The following is a 17,880-nucleotide window of genomic DNA, read 5'->3' as shown; positions in this document are numbered from 1 at the left end:
CAGGGCTCCTTTAGCACCTCTCTGGTCATCTGGTTATTGGGAGGACAGGCCCTCCAGCCCCACCCAAGTCGCTTCTTCCTCCTTCCCCTCTCCTAGCTGGGAAAGCTCTTAACCAATCTAGCACTGAGTTATTTTTCTGATGGCTCCCTGCTCCGGAGGCCTCTGTTTACCTTGTTAATCAAATGAATCTCTCTCCGATGGAGATTTCAGAAAATGAAGGAAAAGATAGGCCAACTCTTGCATCCATACTCTAGGGTCTATGTAGAAGGCTTCCTTCTTTGGAATTTACTATAAAGTTTCAGCCCCTTGACCATTGCCATTCCTAGGCACCTCAAAGTATACAGCTTGAGCTGCAAAAACCCATTCTTCTTTCCAACAAGGTAAAGAAGGATTAGAGTGAAAGGACAGGAACAGAAAGCTAATAGTGTAAAAAATCATGACTGACTGAGCAGCTGGGTGTGAGGCATCCACCCTAGATAGGTAAAACTCACGCAAGATCACACAGTAAGGATTCAAACTCTGGCGGGAGGTAATGTGACAAAAGGGAGCTGCAGGGGTAGGGAAAAAAAGGCATCCTCAAAATATATTATCCTCAGGATCACCTAATGGCACAGGAAGGAGGATGGCAAATAAACTAAAATCCATGGTTCCTCAAGCCAATCTTTCAAATTTTCTAGTGTCGCAGGAGTCCACTTTTCTAATTTAGTTTCACCCATACAATTTAAGGACAAGATAAACAAGGGAAAAACTCTCTACTTCACATATAGCACACTTAAAAGGGGACTGGCATTAATTCTACCGTATTACCTTAACTGGCTACAAAAAGATGAAACTGCATTCCAAACTATACCCTGTGCTCACACAGCAGTATCTCACTTAAAATACACAATCTAAGATCCATTTTTCTCAACTCCGTTTATGAATGGGTAAAGATTTCACTAAAGTGAGTCTTTTTTCCTACTACACATCAACTCCTAACATCCACACAGACTCTTCCAACTTGTCCCCAAATTGGAATCAGATTCAATTAAACATTATCAAAGATCACTCTTTAAGAATAATTTTATAATTTCATATAAAAATGTGCACCACATTCACACTCAGATGTGTACAACTAAGAAAATACTGGCCAGCAACAGTGAACCTTTAATGAAATTAGACAACTCAAAGCGCTTTCACGGAGGGCGATAGGAAAATGCTAGCATTACGGATCCCATTTCATGGCTGGGTAAACCGAGGTACTTAGTTCAATAAACTTGCTCGGGTATACAGTGGTAGAGATGGAAACAGAAACCAATTTCTCCCTCTGATTCTGCGCCCAGTCCCTCTCCCACTAGACTCTTCAGCACTCGGTAGCTAAAAATGGGACCCACTTGAGAACTGCAAGCGTAAATAAAAGCTTCTTGTTTTATTTAGTTGTGGGAAGGTGGAAGAGGGGGAGACTTACCCACTTGATGCACCTGATCCTGTACCGGCCTCTAACAAGAAAGCTTTCCCTGGATGCCCAAAGCACCCATCCCTTCGAGCTGAGACCCGGGAGGCACCCCCAGGCAGCCCCAGCAGCCCGAATCACACAGCCCGGGAAACGCGAGTGGAACGCTGGGCGTCTGGGCAGCGCTGGGGCCTCGGGCCTCGGGACACCATCTGCGCCCAGAGCTGCGCCGGAGCCCGCCGGGCTAGGAGGATGCTGAGCCGGCAGCACACACCTGCTGGAGCCCTCCGCGGAGCCCCGGGCCGCCTCCCGCGCCGGGGACGCCCACCCAACCTCCAGGCGCCGGAGCTCTCGGCCGCGCTAGGCCGGGGGCGGGAAGCCGCGGCGCCCCTGCCAGCGGGCTGCGCTCGGCGGCGCAGGAAGCCACGGGGCAAAGCGAGCCCGCCCTCCTCCCGAGCCCTCTCCAAACGGCGTCACCTGTGCCGGGTCCCGGGGCGACTCGCGCGCGGGCAGCGGTGCGCCGGGCCGGGAGAGGGCGGCGAGCGGTTACAGTCGCCTGGTCACCCGGCCCGGCCCGAGGGCTGGCGCCGGCCAGAGGCGCCCCGCGAGATGCTCTTTGGGAGCCAGGGGAGCCGCGGGCTCCGAGCCGCAAGGAGGAACAGCCGCGGAGGATACTGCTACCGCCGCGGCCGCCGCGCCCGCCTGGACTGCGGGCTCGGGTTACCGCAGAGCGGCTCCTTAAAGGGGCCGCGGCGCTTGGGCTCAGGCTCCCGCTCCGGCTCAAGGAGGCTCCGACCCCAGGCCAAAGTGGGCGGGGCCCGGGGCCCCGAGGCCGGCAGTAGGGCAGACCTTCGGGTCCTGGAACTTGGGTCCCGGAAAGGGCTCAAAACCGGGAACACCCGAGGCGGGCTGCGGTGGGATCCTGGAAGAGCACACCTCGCCAGGGACAGAGCGTAAGGTTCCTCGGCTTTCCAAAGCAAGTAAAAAACTAGCAAGTGGGACACTGGTCTGAGTCCGCTTCCGCAGCGGTCAGTACCTGGACTAGCCACGTAACCAAAATTCTTTTCAGATTATGAGTTTACATTTTTCCTTAGATGCCCAAATTCTGGTTAATGAAGCAAGCGCACGATTTGATTATCAGAAAGGAAGTGAAAGGGCAATTGCTGATTTTTCCTGCCACGTCTCTCTTAGCCAAAGTCCCTCGCAGTTTTTGGTTTGGGGCTGCAGATGCGTTCCAAACTGGGTAGGGGGCGTGTGTGGAAGAGGCAAGTTCCTTTGGAGCAGCCTCCTCCGGAATCCCTGAAAAACACCACCTACACGCGGAGCCCCTCTGCTGTTAGTGGGGGGAAGTAGGATTTGGAATTTTTTGGGTGCTGGCTGAGAATTCCAAGTTGCCCAGTGCATAAAGTTTGCTGTTAAATAGTAACTCTTCTGACCTGTTAAATACGGCCTCAAAAACTTCCAGGTGTCCTGGATCAAAAAGATAGAATTGTTCTGAATAGAACAAAATAATGAAGAAATACATTTAGGCTGTTATAATTTGCAAAAAAAAAATCACAAATACTTTTTTTAGAAAGAACCTCACTGAGGTTCAATTTCATCATCTCTATAATGGGGATAATAATTCACAGACATCTCTGAAGTGTCTTGGCAAATGGACTTCAGACTGACTTAGAAAAGACAAAACCCATTCCAAGCTACAGTGACAGAAACCTGCCCTGTAGTCAAGCAGGGAGGAAGATCTTGCAGGCCCCCAAGTGCATGTTCCCCTTTTTCTCCCCAAGATTCTCAGGACATACCAGGGTACCAATGACCTTTGACAACAATCTGTCCCATCACAGTCGCTTCACAGTGTGCATAGTCCTTGACAACTTTGGTTTGCCCCATACCTGTCTATGCACTCACTCAGGTATTTCATAACTATCTACGGACAGGATGGTTGTAGGTGCACATCAGTGGGATCAGCCCTGCAAGTACAGATTACACACATTATCTCAGGAATCTGCATCTAGACTACCTCTTCCAGGGGCTTCCCTGGTGGCGAGGTGGTTAGGAATCCACCTGCCAATGCAGGGGACATGGGTTCGATCCCTGATCTGGGAAGATCCCACATGACACGGGGAGCAACTAAGCCCGTGCGCCACAACTACTGAGCCTGCGCTCTAGAGCCCGCGAGCCACAACTACTGAGCCTGCGTGCTGCAACTACTGAAACCCGTGTGCCTAGAACCCGAGCTCCACAACAAGAGAAGTCACTGCAATGAGAAGCCCACACACCACAAGGAAGAGTAGTCCCCCCTCGCCACAACTAGAAAAAGCCTGCACGCAGCAACAAAGACCCAGTGCAGCCAAAATTAAAAAATAATAATAATAAAATAAAATAAATAAATTTATTTAAAAAAAAAAAAAGATTACCTCCTCCAGACTCTTGTCCTGTGCTTGTCTGCAGTGGCTGATAGTTGCTCTGTTCTTTCCTGATAAACACACCACGGTTATCTTTTATATGCATATTCTCTAACACCCACAGCAGTAGCCAAGACAAAGTAAACCCACAGGAATCCAGCATACTCTTATCCCACCATACTCCTTCATGTTAGACCTCTACAAATGCATCCTCAAATCTGCAGGATTGTTTTTAGGATTATAGAGAGTGCGTAAGTGAACACATCAAGGATAAGGCCTGATATATGAAAGGAATTCAGTAAATATTAGTTGAATTTTGAAGCTTTTAAACTAATTAAAACTCAATGACCTTAGGAGGTAGAAGAATACACCAACTGCACATTTTTCCTCAAATTTTTAATGCAGCTTAATTTCTTCAAAAATACCCATTTCATTATTCACATTTACATCTTTAATTACTATTCTTACCTTTGTTTTACCAATACTGTTTTTCCAAGGACAGTTCCCACAAATTCTGTATTTACTACCTCAGTTTTTCTGCATTTTGAATATGCCTCAAAGCTGGATTGTACTTTTTATATTTTTGTTCATTGAAATAGTTCAAAGAAACTGTTCAGAGAAATGAAATTTTCCATACTTAAAAAGAGAAAAAAATACTAAAATTCTTTTGAGGCAAATTTTCCTGATAAATGTCTGTTTCCAAAAATTCCTAAACTTCTAATTAGAGCCAATTATTTGGAAAACTGAGACCAAAAGCTGCTCCTTCCTGAAATTACAAGATAAGTAAAGCAAAAGTATTTTGGGGAAACGGCCTCAGTTCTCCATTCTGCTCTGTTAGTGAAGCTATAACCAAAATGGCACCAAACATTTTGATAGAAAAGTTGATTTAGTCAGAAATGAATAGCCCCGGGCACAACTTTTCCCTTAATTGGTAGTTTTAGTATGTTAAGAAGTTTTTTTGTAAGGTTTTTTTTAATAATTAAAAGTATTTTCATTTGTTTTTCAGAATTTTTCAAGAAGAAACTATTTCAGGATATTAACAGTGGTTATCTCTGGGTGGGTGAGATTCTCTGTCTTTTGTGTTCTGTTGGTTCTCTTATTTTATGAGACTTTCTTCCCATAATATATATGTCTTACATTTGTCTGCATTTTTTTTTTTTTTTTTTGCGGTAGGCGGGCCTCTCACTGTTGTGGCCTCTCCCGCTGCAGAGCACAGGCTCCGGACGCGCAGGCTCAGCGGCCATGGCTCACGGGCCTAGCCGCTCCGCAGCATGTGGGATCTTCCCAGACCGGGGCACGAACCCGTGTCCCCTGCATCGGCAGGCGGACTCTCAACCACTGTGCCACCAGGGAAGTCCTGCATTTTTATTTTTAATGAAAGTAATACAGTTAAGTGAAAATTCAAGTGGTTCTTAAAGGCTTTTAACAAAAAATACCCAGGAGTCCCATCTGTCCCCTGACCAACTTCTCCACCACCTAGCTTCACCCAGTTCCCCACAACCCTGCTAGGTGTTCTTCATTTCCTAAATGATAAACTTATACCAATGTTTCTTGATTTTCAGGTTTAGACATTATTGATTGACTTCTTGTCACGGTATTTGAGGATTTAGCTCTTTTATACACACCACCACCCACTTTGCCCTCACCCTTCCTCTGACATAGCCACATCCCAACTCTCGTTCAAGTCAGCAATCAGGGTTGTATCATCTTGACAATACAAATATAGGGTGTTGCTGAATCAAGTAAGTTACTATGATAATGCTTTTCTTGAAAATCTCCTGTTCTTTCTGGAGTTAAAAATGCTTTATTTTTTCACTTTAAAAAAAATGTACCTAAACTGAATTTTATCCAGATGCTTCAATGTAACTGTCAAATGCCCATCAATAATATCTTCTAATGCCCAAACACATGATTTTTCATTTATTCTTTTACTTTGCTAAAGCACAGACCCCAGTAGCTTACTCAGAAGGGGTGCATAGAAGTAAATTTTTAGAGGGCTTGACTGTCTGAAAATGTCTTTATTCTATTCTCATCCTTGATTGATAATTTGGATAAACTGAAGATCATTTTCCCTCAGCATTTTAAAAACATTGTTCCACTGTCTTTTACTTCCAGCGTTGCCACTGCAATGTCTAATACCTTTCTAGTTCCCATTCCTCTGTATCTGATCTATTTTTCCTTCTAGAATCATCCCATTATCTCTAGTAGTCTAAAAGTTCACAGTGATGTACCTTAGAATGGTTCTTTTTTCATTGATTGTGCTGGATACTCAGGGGTTCTTTTGATCTTATCTGCAATTATTTTCTTTTATTATTTCTTTGCTAATTTCCTCCCTCCCATTTTCTTGTTCCCTCTTTGTGAGCTCTTGTTACTAGGATGTTGGGACTTCAATATTATTCTCTAGATTTATTGTCCTTTTATCTGATTGATCATCTCTGCATCTTTCTTTTCTACTGTCTAAGACAGAGGTTCTAAATTGGGGGGGGAGGGGGACTTCCCTGGTGGCGCAGTGGTTAAGAATCTGCCTGCCAATGCAGGGGCCACGGGTTTGAGCCCTGGTCCAGGAAGATCCCACATGCTGCAGAGCAACTAAGCCCATGCGCCAGAACTACTGAGTCTGTGCTCTAGAGCCCGCACGCCATAACTACTGAAGCCCGTGTACCTAGAGCCTGTACTCCACAGCAAGAGAAGCCACCGCAATGAGAAGCCCGTGCACCACAACGAAGAGTAGCCCCCGCTCACCGCAACTAGAGAAAGCCTGCCCGCAGCAGCAAAGACCCAACACAGCCAATAAATAAATAATTTTTAAAAAATGGGGGAGGGAGAGTTGATTCTCCCCACCCCAGCCATTTGGCAATGTCTAGTGATACTTTTGGTTGTCACCACAGGAAAAAAGGGCATGCACTGGCATCTAGTGAGTAAAGGCCAGGGAGGCTGCTAAGCGTGTTACAATGCATAGGACAGCCTCCCATGACAAAGAATTTCCAGCCCGAAATGTCAGTCATTCCAAGATTGAGAAATTCTGGACCAGGAGAATTACTTAACTTTATCTTCCAACCTTCTAAAGTTTCTATTTCAAACATATTTTTCTTTCCCATTCTCTGATTAGCTCTTTTGTTATGGGAACTCTCCATCAAAAAATAAACTCCTTTCTCCAGAAAAGAAATTTCATACTTCACAGAAAGATTGTGTTGGTAGTGGTACAGTCAAGAGTGGAGTGCATGAGTGCAGGCTGGCTGTATGAGGTGGGGAGGAGAACCAGTGGTCCAAGAGCTTTGTAAACAGCTTTGGTCAATCCCCCTTCTTCAGGTTTATTCCTCAACCTGCCTTCCACCATACACTGCACCTCGAAATGCTAAGTCTCCTCCAAGCACTTAGGTTAGCCCCTCTCCCACTTTGCCAAGTCAATTACAGTCGGCCTGCCATTTCTGTGGATGTGGAACCCAGTCATAAGGAGGGCAGGCTGTACTTCACCATTTTATGTAAGGAACTTGAGCATCCATGGATTGTGACATCCAAAGGAGGTCCTGGAACCAATCCCCCAAAGATACCGAGGTATAACTGCATCTCTACTCCATCCAACTTCTGGCTTCCAAATTTTACTGAGATCTCCCATCTGCTGTGTACTTTTCTCCCATCCTCTTCTTTCTTGTGGCTTATATCTTGTAAAGCCCTTTGTACACTATCATTTTAGTGCTACTCTGTAAAGAATAAGTGATTAAAAAAAATTAAGTAACAGAAAGGGACCCAAAACAGAGGAAGGGGAAGAACATGGATCTATTTTTCTTAAATTTCTAACTTATATTTTTAATTGTGCCAAAATATTTTCACAAATTAAAAAAAATTTTTTTAATTAAATAGATGTTAACAATCACTAGTTTACATATATGTTTATAACTTTTAGATCAGTTTGTTGAATATCCTTCCAGATACTTTTCCATGCATACTTGCATATACTTTAGGATTTTTTAAACAACAAAACGAATTAAAACAGTACATATTATTGTGTAATTGCTCAGACTATTCCATTCAATGGGTGCACCATAATGTATTTAACCTATCTCTTACTGTTAGACATTTATAGACCTTACTGTTGGACCAAATTTTCAGTTTTCCCAATACAGTAAAGTAGTAATGTCTGACTAGAAATTAATTTTAAGATTCAAAGCCAGTTTCAAGATTAACGGGGAAACACTGGAGGATTCCTGCTCAGATCAAGAGGAAGAAAAAAAAAAAGAGGAAGACAAGGGGGATGGCCACTCTCCCACTGCTAATACAGTGGTACTGGAGGTATCAGTCAAGGGTACTAGTGAAAGAGAAAAAGTAAAGACAATAACCATTGGGGAAAAAGATGATAAAGTTGTTAATATTTGTAGATTATGATTATATACTTGGAAAACCCAAGAAAATCAACTGAAAAAATATATAAACAATAGAAAATTAAGTAAGGGAGCAGGATATAAAATTAATTTGTGGAAATCTGATATATATAGATATATATGTATACATATAACTGTGTACATGTGTGTATATATACATATATAAATACACATATATATTTGTAGACACACACACACACACACACACAATACCCCCTTACAAAATAAAAGACAGAAAAGCTTCCAATTACAACTGCAGCGAAAAATATAAAGTGCCTAGGAATAAACTTAACAATACGAATAACAATATAAATATGAAAAACTTATATGAGAAAACCTTTAAAACACTCCTACAGGACCCAAAGTAGACTCGAACAACGAAAAGATAGACCATGTTGTTAAATAGGAAAAGTCAATGTATGTCAATTCTCCCTAAACTTTAATTTTTAAATTTACTGCAATGTCAATGAAAATACTATTTTTGGGAATAGGACAAGCTGATTCTAAAGTTCATATGGAAAAATTAACAAGCAAGAATCACAGAAAAACTCTTTTGAAAGGGAAGAATAGCTTCCTATGTATTAAAAAATACTACAGAACCTCAATAATGAAATACATTTGGATAAGCCATAGGAATAGAGAGACTAATGGAATTGAATAAAAAGTCCAGAAATAGACCCAAATTAGGGGCATCTCAAACCACTGGTATAAAATAGGCTTTTTAATAAATGGATAACATCTGGAAAAATTAATTTAAATCTATATCTCATATTGTATACTAGGATAAATTCCAAATGGGTCAAATATTTAAATATATACTGTGAACACACAAATGTACTCTAAGAAAATATAGGTGAATTCTCATCTTACTTTGGAATGGGAAGGCCTTTCTAAGTGTGACTCAAAATCTAGAAGCCATAAAATATTAATAAATGTAACTAATTAAAAATCTAAAACTACTACAAGGCAAAAACTAATAACAATAACATAAGCAAAGTTGAAACACAAATTACAAATTAGGGGAAAAAATCTGGTACTCAAATCATAGATAAAGGGCTAACCTCCTTAATGTATAAGAAGCTTCTAGAAATCAAGAAGAAAAAATTCTGCCACTCAAAAAGAAAAAAGAAAAGAAGACCTTAACAGACAAGTGACAGAAAAAGAAATATAAAAATGACCCTTACACATTATAAATGGCCCTCATTCATAAAGATAAGCAAATTAGAACTAACCAACCTCATCTTATACACAGATTGTTATTTTACTTTCTCACTATTCTCTGAACTTGGAGCATTCACCTCTCACTACATTCTCTTTAGATTGGAATCTACCCATTATCATTTTGAGAAAAAATGGGAAATTTATGAAGCTATGTCTTTCTTTAAGTTCTATAGCACATTTTGTTAACAAGGCAGATAGACCTTAACTGGATAACATTAGAGTGTTACTGTTTATCAACATATTAAAATTCATACTTGCTGTTTTGAAATATGAAGAACCCATATATCATTATGATAAAAATCAGAACAAGTATGTATCTTCATCTTATGAACAAATTTAAAAAAATTAAGTTGATAGTTAAATTATTCATAATTATAGTTAAATACAATTTTAAAATTTAGAAATATTCCTTAGTATAAACATCTCCTACCCTAGCCCCATCCTCTGCCAAATATATTCAGTTCCAAAAGAATCAAATTTTTGTACTGATATAATTCAACTACTTCACTAGTCATGTGTTCATATGCACTGGTCATATGAACTATCTTAAAAGTAACTAAAAAGAAAAAACAAGAGCAATTTCCATGACAGTATTGTTTTAATATACAAACATATTATCTCCCTTATATGTCCCAATCAAATTGATCTCCTAATGTCATCACGACTATCATTCATGTGATATTATTACTGTAATCAACCCAAGATTTAAATCCTGTTCATCACTAACTGAAGTTCCAGTTTTAGGCACTCTGTATGAGAAGTTAGAAGCATCAAGAATGAGAGTTATGGGGGACTGGTTCAAGATGGTGGAGTAGAAGGACGTGCTCTCACTCCATCTTGCAAGAGCACCGGAATCACAACTAACTGCTGAACAATCATCAACAGGAGGACACTGGAACTCACCAAAAAAGATCCCCCACATCGAAAGACAAAGGAGAAGCCACAGCGATATGGTAGGAGGGGCGCAATCACAATAAAATCAAATCCCATAACTGCTGGGTGGGTGACTCACAAACTGGAGAACACTTATACAACAGAAGTCCACCACTGGAGTGAAGGTTCTGAGCCCCACGTCAGGCTTCCCAACCTGGGGGTCCAGCAATGGGAGGAGGAATTCCTAGAGAATCAGACTTTGAAAGCTAGCAGAATTTGACTGCAGGACTTCAACAGGAGTGGGGGAAACAGAGACTGCACTCTTGGAGGACACATATAAAGTGATGTGAGCATAGGGACCCAGGGGAAGGAGCAGTGACCCCATAGAAGACTTAACCAGACCTACCTGCTAGTGTTGGAGGGTCTACTGCAGAGGCAGGGGGTGGCTGTGTCTCACCGTGAGGACAAGGATCTCATTCAGATTCGATGGAGAAATCAAAAGCTTTACAGACAAGCAAAAGCTAAGAGATTTCAGCACCACCAAAACAGCTCTACAACAAATGCTAAAGGAACTTCTCTAAGTGGGAAACACAAGAGAAGGAAAGGACCTAGAAAAACAAACGCAAAACATTAAGAAAATGGTAATAAGAACACACATATCGATAATTACCTTAAACATGAATGGATTAAATGCTCCAACCAAAAGACACAGGCTCACTGAACGGATACAAAAACAATACCCATATATATGCGATCTACAAGAGACCCACTTTAGACCTAGGGACACATATAGACTGGAGTGAGGGGATGGAATAAGATATTCCATGCAAATGGATATCAAAAGAAAGCTGGAGTAGCAATATTCATATCAGATAAAATAGACTTTAAAATAAAGAATGTTACAAGAGACAAGGAAGGACACTACATAATGATCAAGGGATCAATCCAAGAAGAAGATATAACAATTATAAATATATATGCACTCAACATACGAGCACCTCAATACACAAGGCAACTGCTAACAGCTATAAAAGAGGAAAATGACAGTAACACAAGAATAGTGGAGGACTTTAACACCTCACTTACACCAATGGTCAGATCATACAAACAGAAAATTAATAAGGAAACAGAAGCTTTAAATGACACAATAGACCAGATAGATTTAATTGATATTTATAGAACATTCCATCCAAAAACAACAGATTACACTTTCTTCTCAAGTGCACATGGAACCTCCTCCAGGGTAGATCACATCTTGGGTCACAAATCAAGCCTCAGTAAATTTAAGAAAACTGAAATCATATCAAGCATCTTTTCCGACCACAATGCTATGAGACTGGAAATCAAATACAGGGAAAAAAACGTAAAAATCACAAACACATGGAGGCTAAACAATACATTGCTAAATAACCAAGAGATCACTGAAGAACTCAAAGAGGAAATCAAAAAATACCTAGAGACAAATGACAATGGAAACACAATGATCCAAAACCTATGGGATACAGCAAAAGCAGTTCTAAGAAGGAAGTTTATAGCTATACAAGCCTACCTCAAGAAACAAGAAAAGTCTCAAAAAAAACAATCTCACCTTACACCTAAAGGAACTAGAGAAAGAAGAACAAACAAAACCCAAAGTTAGCAGAAGGAAAGAAATCATAAAGATCAGAGCAGAAATAAATGAAACAGAAACAAAGAAAACAACAGCAAAGATCAATAAAACTAAAATCTGGTTCTTTGAGAAGATAAACAAAATTGATAAACCATTAGCCAGACTCATCAAGAAAAAGCAGGAGAGGACTCAAATCAATAAAATTAGAAATGAAAACAGAGATGTTACAACAGACACAACAGAAATACAAAGCATCCTAAGAGACTACTACAAGCAACTCTATGCCAATAAAATGGACAACCTGGAAGAAATGGACAAATTCTTAGAAAGGTATAACCTTCCAAGACTGAACCAGGAAGAAATAGATAATATGAACAGACCAATCACAAGTAATGAAATTGAAACTGTGATTAAAATTCTTCCAACAAACAAAAGTCCAGGACCAGATGGCTTCACAGGTGAATTCTATCAAACATTTAGAGAAGAGCTAACACCCATCCTTCTCAAACTCCTCCAAAAAATTGCAGAGGAAGGAACACTCCCAAACTCATTCTATGAGACCACCATCACCCTGATACCAAAACCAGACAAAGATACCACAAAAAAAAGAAGATTACAGACCAATATCACTGATGAATATAAATGCAAAAATCCTCAACAAAATATTAGCAAACTGAATCCAACCACACATTAAAAGGATCATACACCATGATCAACTGGGATTTAACCCAGGGATGCAAGGATTCTTCAATACATGCAAATCAATCAATGTGATACACCATGTTAACAAATTGAAGAAGAAAAACCATATGATCATCTCAATAGATGCAGAAAAAGCTTTTGACAGAATTCAACACCCATTTATGATAAAAACTCTCCAGAAAGTGGGCATAGAGGGAACCTACCTCAACATAATAAAGGCCATATGCAACAAACCCACAGCAAACATCATTCTCAATGGTGAAAAACTGAAAGCATTTCCTCTAAGATCAGGAACAAGACAAGGATATCCACTCTCACCACTATTATTCAACATAGTTTTGGAAGTCCTAGCCATGGCAATCAGAGAAGAAAAAGAAATAAAAGGAATCCAAATTGGAAAAGAAGAAGTAAAACTGTCACTGTTTGCAGATGACATGATACTATACATAGAGAATCCTGAAGATGCCATCGGAAAACTACTAGAGCCAATCAATGAATTTGGTAAAGTTGCAGAATACAAAATTAACGCACAGAAATCTGTTGCATTCTTATACACAAATGATGAAAAATCTGAAGGGAAATTAAGGAAGCACTCCCATTTACCATTGCAACAAAGAGAATAAACTCCCTAGGAATAAACCTACCTAGGGAGACAAAAGCCCTGCATGCAGAAAAGTAAAAGACACTGCTGAAAGAAATTAAAGATGATACCAACAGATGTAGAGTTATACCATATTCTTGGACTGGAAGAATCAATATTGTGAAAATGACTATACTACGCAAAGCAATCTACAGATTCAATGCAATCCCTATCAAATTACCAATGGCATTTTTTACGGATCTAGATTAAAAAATCTTACAATTTGTATGGAGACACAAAAGACCCTGAATATCCAAAGCCGTCTTAAGGGGAAAAAATGGAGCTGGAGGAATCAGACTGACTTCTCCTGACTTCAGATTATACTGCAAAGCTACAGGCATCAAGACAATATGGTACTGGCACAAAACAGAAACAGATCAATGGAACAGGATAGAAAGCCCAGAGATAAACCCATGCACCTGTGGTCAACTAATCTATGACAAAGGACGAAAGGATATACAATGGAGAAAAGACAGTCTCTTCAATAAGGGGTGCTGGGAAAACTGGACAGCTACATGTAAAAGAATGAAATTAGAACACTCCATAACACCATACACAAAAATAAACTCAAAATGGATTAGAGACCTAAATGTTAGACCGGGCACAATAAAACTCTTAGATAAAAACATGGGAAGAACACTCTTTGACATAAATTACATCAAGATCTTTTTTGATTTACTTCCTAGAGTAATGGAAATAAAAACAAAAATAAACAAATGGGACCTAATGAAACTTAAAAGCTTTTGCAAAGCAAAGGAAAGTACAAACAAGGTGAAAAGACAACCTCAGAATGTGAGAAAATATTTGCAAATGAATCAACGGACACAGGATTAATCTCCAAAATATATAAACAGCTCATGCAGCTCAATATTAAAAAAGCAAATAACCCAATCCAAAAATGGGCAAAGACCTAAATAGACATTTCTCCAAAGAAGACATACAGATGGCCAAGAAGCACATGAAAACCTGCTCAACATCACTAATTATTAGAGAAATGCAAATCAAAACTGCAATGAGATATCACCTCACACCAGTTAGAATGGGCATCATCAGATAATCTACAAACAACAAATGCTGGAGAGGGTGTGGAGAAAAGGGAACCCTCTTGCACTGTTGGTGGGAATGTAAATTGATAGAGCCACTATGGAGAACAGTATGGAGGTTCCTTAAAAAACTAAAAATAGAATTACCATATGATCCAGCAATCCCAGTACTGGGCATATACCCAGAGAAAACCATAATTCAAAAAGACACATGTACCCCAGTGTTCACTGCAGTACTATTTACAATAACCAGGTCATGGAAGCAACCTAAATGCCCATCGACAGATGAATGGATAAAGAAGAAGTGGTACATATATACAATAGAATATTACTCAGCCATAAAATGGAACAAAATTGAGTCATTTGTAGAGTTGTGGATGGATCTAGAGACTGTCATACAGAGTGAAGTAAGTCAGAAAGAGAAAAACAAATATCGTATATTAATGCATATATGTGGAACCTAGAAAAACTGTACAGATGAACTGGTTTGCAGGGCAGAAACTGAGACACAGATGTACAGAAGAAACGTATGGACACTAAGGGGGGAAGGTGGCAGGGAGGGTGTTGTGTGATGAATTGGGTGATCAGGATTGACATATATACACTAATATGTATAAAATGGATAACTAATAAGGATCTGCTGTATTAAAAAATTATAAAATTAAATTAAAAAAACAGTTTAAAAAATGAGAGTTATAATTATTGTTTATATAGAAAATGCACATGCTACATTCAGATCTCCCACTTAATCTTGAGGCCTGCGTTGTTTGCATTTTAGTACAAACAAAACATTTTTGCCCTCTAGCAAGTAACAATTTAAAAAAATTATCCATTTCCATCTCTTTTCGAAATACTTGTTATACTTTGCAATATACTAAGAAGGCAATCTAGTTTTAATAAAAAAGAAATCACCCTTTGTAAATTTATTTTCCAATGGGAAATTTGTGGTTCTAGTCACAGATTTTTATTTTTTATTTTTTAATTAATTAATAATTTATTATTTTTGGCTGCATTGGGTCTTCATTGCTGTGCACGGGCTTTCTCTAGTTGCGGTGAGTGGGGGCTACTCTCCGTTGTGGTGCATGGGCTTCTCACTGTGGTTTCTCTTGTTGCAGAGCACAGACTCTAGGCATGCAGGCTTCAGTAGTTGCAGCACGCAGGCTCAGCAGGTGTGGCTCGTGGCTCTAGAGCTCAGGCTCAGTAGTTGTTGTGTACGGGCTTAGTTGCTCCATGGCATGTGGGATCTTCCCGGACCAGGGCTTGAACCCATGTCCCCTGCATTGGCAGGTGGATTCTTAACCACTGTGCCACCAGAGAAGTCGTTAGTCACAGATTTTTAAATTCTCCTTGGCAGAAAGTACAAGGTTAAAAATAATCAAGTGTTACAGTTAAGTGTCTTCAAACTTTGACAAATATATTCTGTAATAAAATGTGGAGTATCCCAAAATGGTAACATAATATTTAATAGATAAAAAGTAGGTAGAAATGAATTGTTGGGTAAAGAAAATTTTAACTATTAATTCTATTTATATGTGGCATATTAGGAACTATAATATCAATAATCAAAAGACCATCAGGAGGGCTCCCCTGGTGGCGCAGTGGTTGAGAGTCCGCCTGCCGATGCAGGGGACACGGGTTCGTGCCCCGGTCTGGGAGGATCCCACATGCCGCGGAGCGGCTGGGCCCGTGAGCCATGGCCGCTGAGCCTGCGCGTCCGGAGCCTGGGCTCCACAATGGGAGAGGCCACAGCAGTGAGAGGCCCGTGTATAGCAAAAAAAAAAAAAAAAAAGACCATCAGGATAAGGAAATTTAATTTAATCTATGAATTCTTCCTCCAATCAAATACACATCAAGCATTTCACAAAAATAATATATATACCAAGTCAAAATGAAATGTCAATATTTTTAGCCTAGAAATTATTTCTTTTGATGTAGATGTGAAATTCACTATTTCTCTAAACATGTAGAGATAGAAGGTGAGGTCTTCAGAATTTGGATGTTTGGTGATAACCAATTGGCAAAGAGAATATTATCTGCAGTGGTTGTCTATCTCTCTGCATGGCTAACATGATCCACCAGCAACTGGAAGTCACCTTTGACTCCTTTCTCACTCCACAGAAGCTTTAGGATGTGCATTAGAGCAACTGCCTGCAAAGTAGTCTCCTTTGTTCCAGTCTTGTTCCCACATCTTCTAATCTACCTCAATTGCTGCCGTCAGTAAGAAAACAATGAATATTTTCTGAACTTAGGAATAAATGAAATCACATACTCACCCAAAGTCCAGCTGACTTCTGGACAAGTACCTAATTATCAAAGCCCACCACCAATAGAAGAGACAACATTGTGGTACATCAGAGTCCAAAGCACAACTGAGAGCCTCACAATTGTGTTCTGGGAGTTTGATCACTGAACACACATGGATTTTAAGTTGGTTGAAGACAAAGTTTCTGTCTTCTCCACCTTTGCACCTTACACTGCACCTTGCAAGGTGGGTGCTCTCTATGTGTTCTCCCCATACCTATTTTTCCCACTTTTCTTAGCTAGCAAAGGAACTCAGTTAAGAGTTGGAAGTTCTGGGACTTCCCAGGTGGTCCAGTGGTAAAGAATCCACCTTCCAAAGCAGGGGACACAGGTTCGATCCCTGGTCGGGGAACTAAGATCCCACATTCCTCGGGGCAACTAAGCCCACGTGCCGCAAACTACAGAGCCCACACGCCCTGGAGCTTGCGAGCCACAACTAGAGAGAAGGCCTCACAAGGCAACGAAGAGCCTGCACGCCGTGTTGATAGATCCTTTGTGCCACAAAGAAGACCTGACACAGCCAAAAAATAATAATAATAATAATAAATACAATAAATAAATATATTTTAAAAAAAGACTTGGAAGTTCTATGGCTAGGGGAGAGTCTAAACTCACAGTCTACATTCTAGAGTGGAAAAGGGCAAAAGAACGACATGTTTTCCCTCATTTTTTATCCTGAGCAATTACCTAAAGTTAATAAAAGGGAATCAAGTGATTTAAAGAAATACTTTGCCTTTCCTTTTAGAGCTCCTACAGAGAAACTGCCCTCTGGTTTGTACAGGAAGTGCTGTACCAGATGACATTTTACAAACTATCAGGATTTGGCTTTTAACACAGTTTTATGCACACAATATTCTACTAGTACAGAAAGGGAAAGTAAGCCCTCTAATATATCACAAGTGAAAGGAACTCAATTTCAATTCACTTTGTCTTAATCCAAATTATTAAATCTTTCAACAAAGAATGCACATTGTAAGGGCATCACGGGAAACTTTTTAAATTGCATAAATTTTGATTGCAAGCCAGACAAGAAATTCTTAGAAAAAAGTAACTATCACTAATAGCTAAAAACACCAACTGTCTAGATTTAGCATTTATTATACTGATTTGGAAGGGAGAGGGGACAAACAAACAAATAGAGCTAAAGTTCAAAATCATGTGTCTCAATATTGAGATGTGTTTTTTGGTAGATCTGCCCTTCTTTGGTTTGTAATGACCATTACAACAGTAAAAACCAATCATTCTTTGAATTTGGAAATCAACATAAAAATACAAAGA

The 17,880-nt window shown here is 40.0% G+C and overlaps 1 protein-coding gene across 2 annotated transcripts in view; it reads right to left on the bottom strand.

Moving 5' to 3' along the window:
* The window catches only part of LOC309799007 (TLC domain-containing protein 4-like), a 64,596-nt gene extending 62,600 nt beyond the window's left edge, over positions 1–1,996 (bottom strand). The window contains exon 1 of one of the 2 annotated variants that reach the window (XM_082611967.1): positions 1,910–1,996. The gene's annotated coding sequence lies outside the window, so the exon portion shown is untranslated. The remainder of the gene's footprint in view (positions 1–1,909) is intronic. The other variant, XM_082611968.1, reaches the window with a different exon arrangement.
* Between the last annotated feature and the right edge of the window lie 15,884 nt (positions 1,997–17,880).

This window comes from Mesoplodon mirus (genome assembly GCF_964341445.2).
Source record: "Mesoplodon mirus genome assembly, chromosome: 3".
NCBI classification, from domain to species: domain Eukaryota; kingdom Metazoa; phylum Chordata; class Mammalia; order Artiodactyla; family Ziphiidae; genus Mesoplodon; species Mesoplodon mirus.
This window is presented reverse-complemented; position numbering and strand designations above follow the sequence as displayed.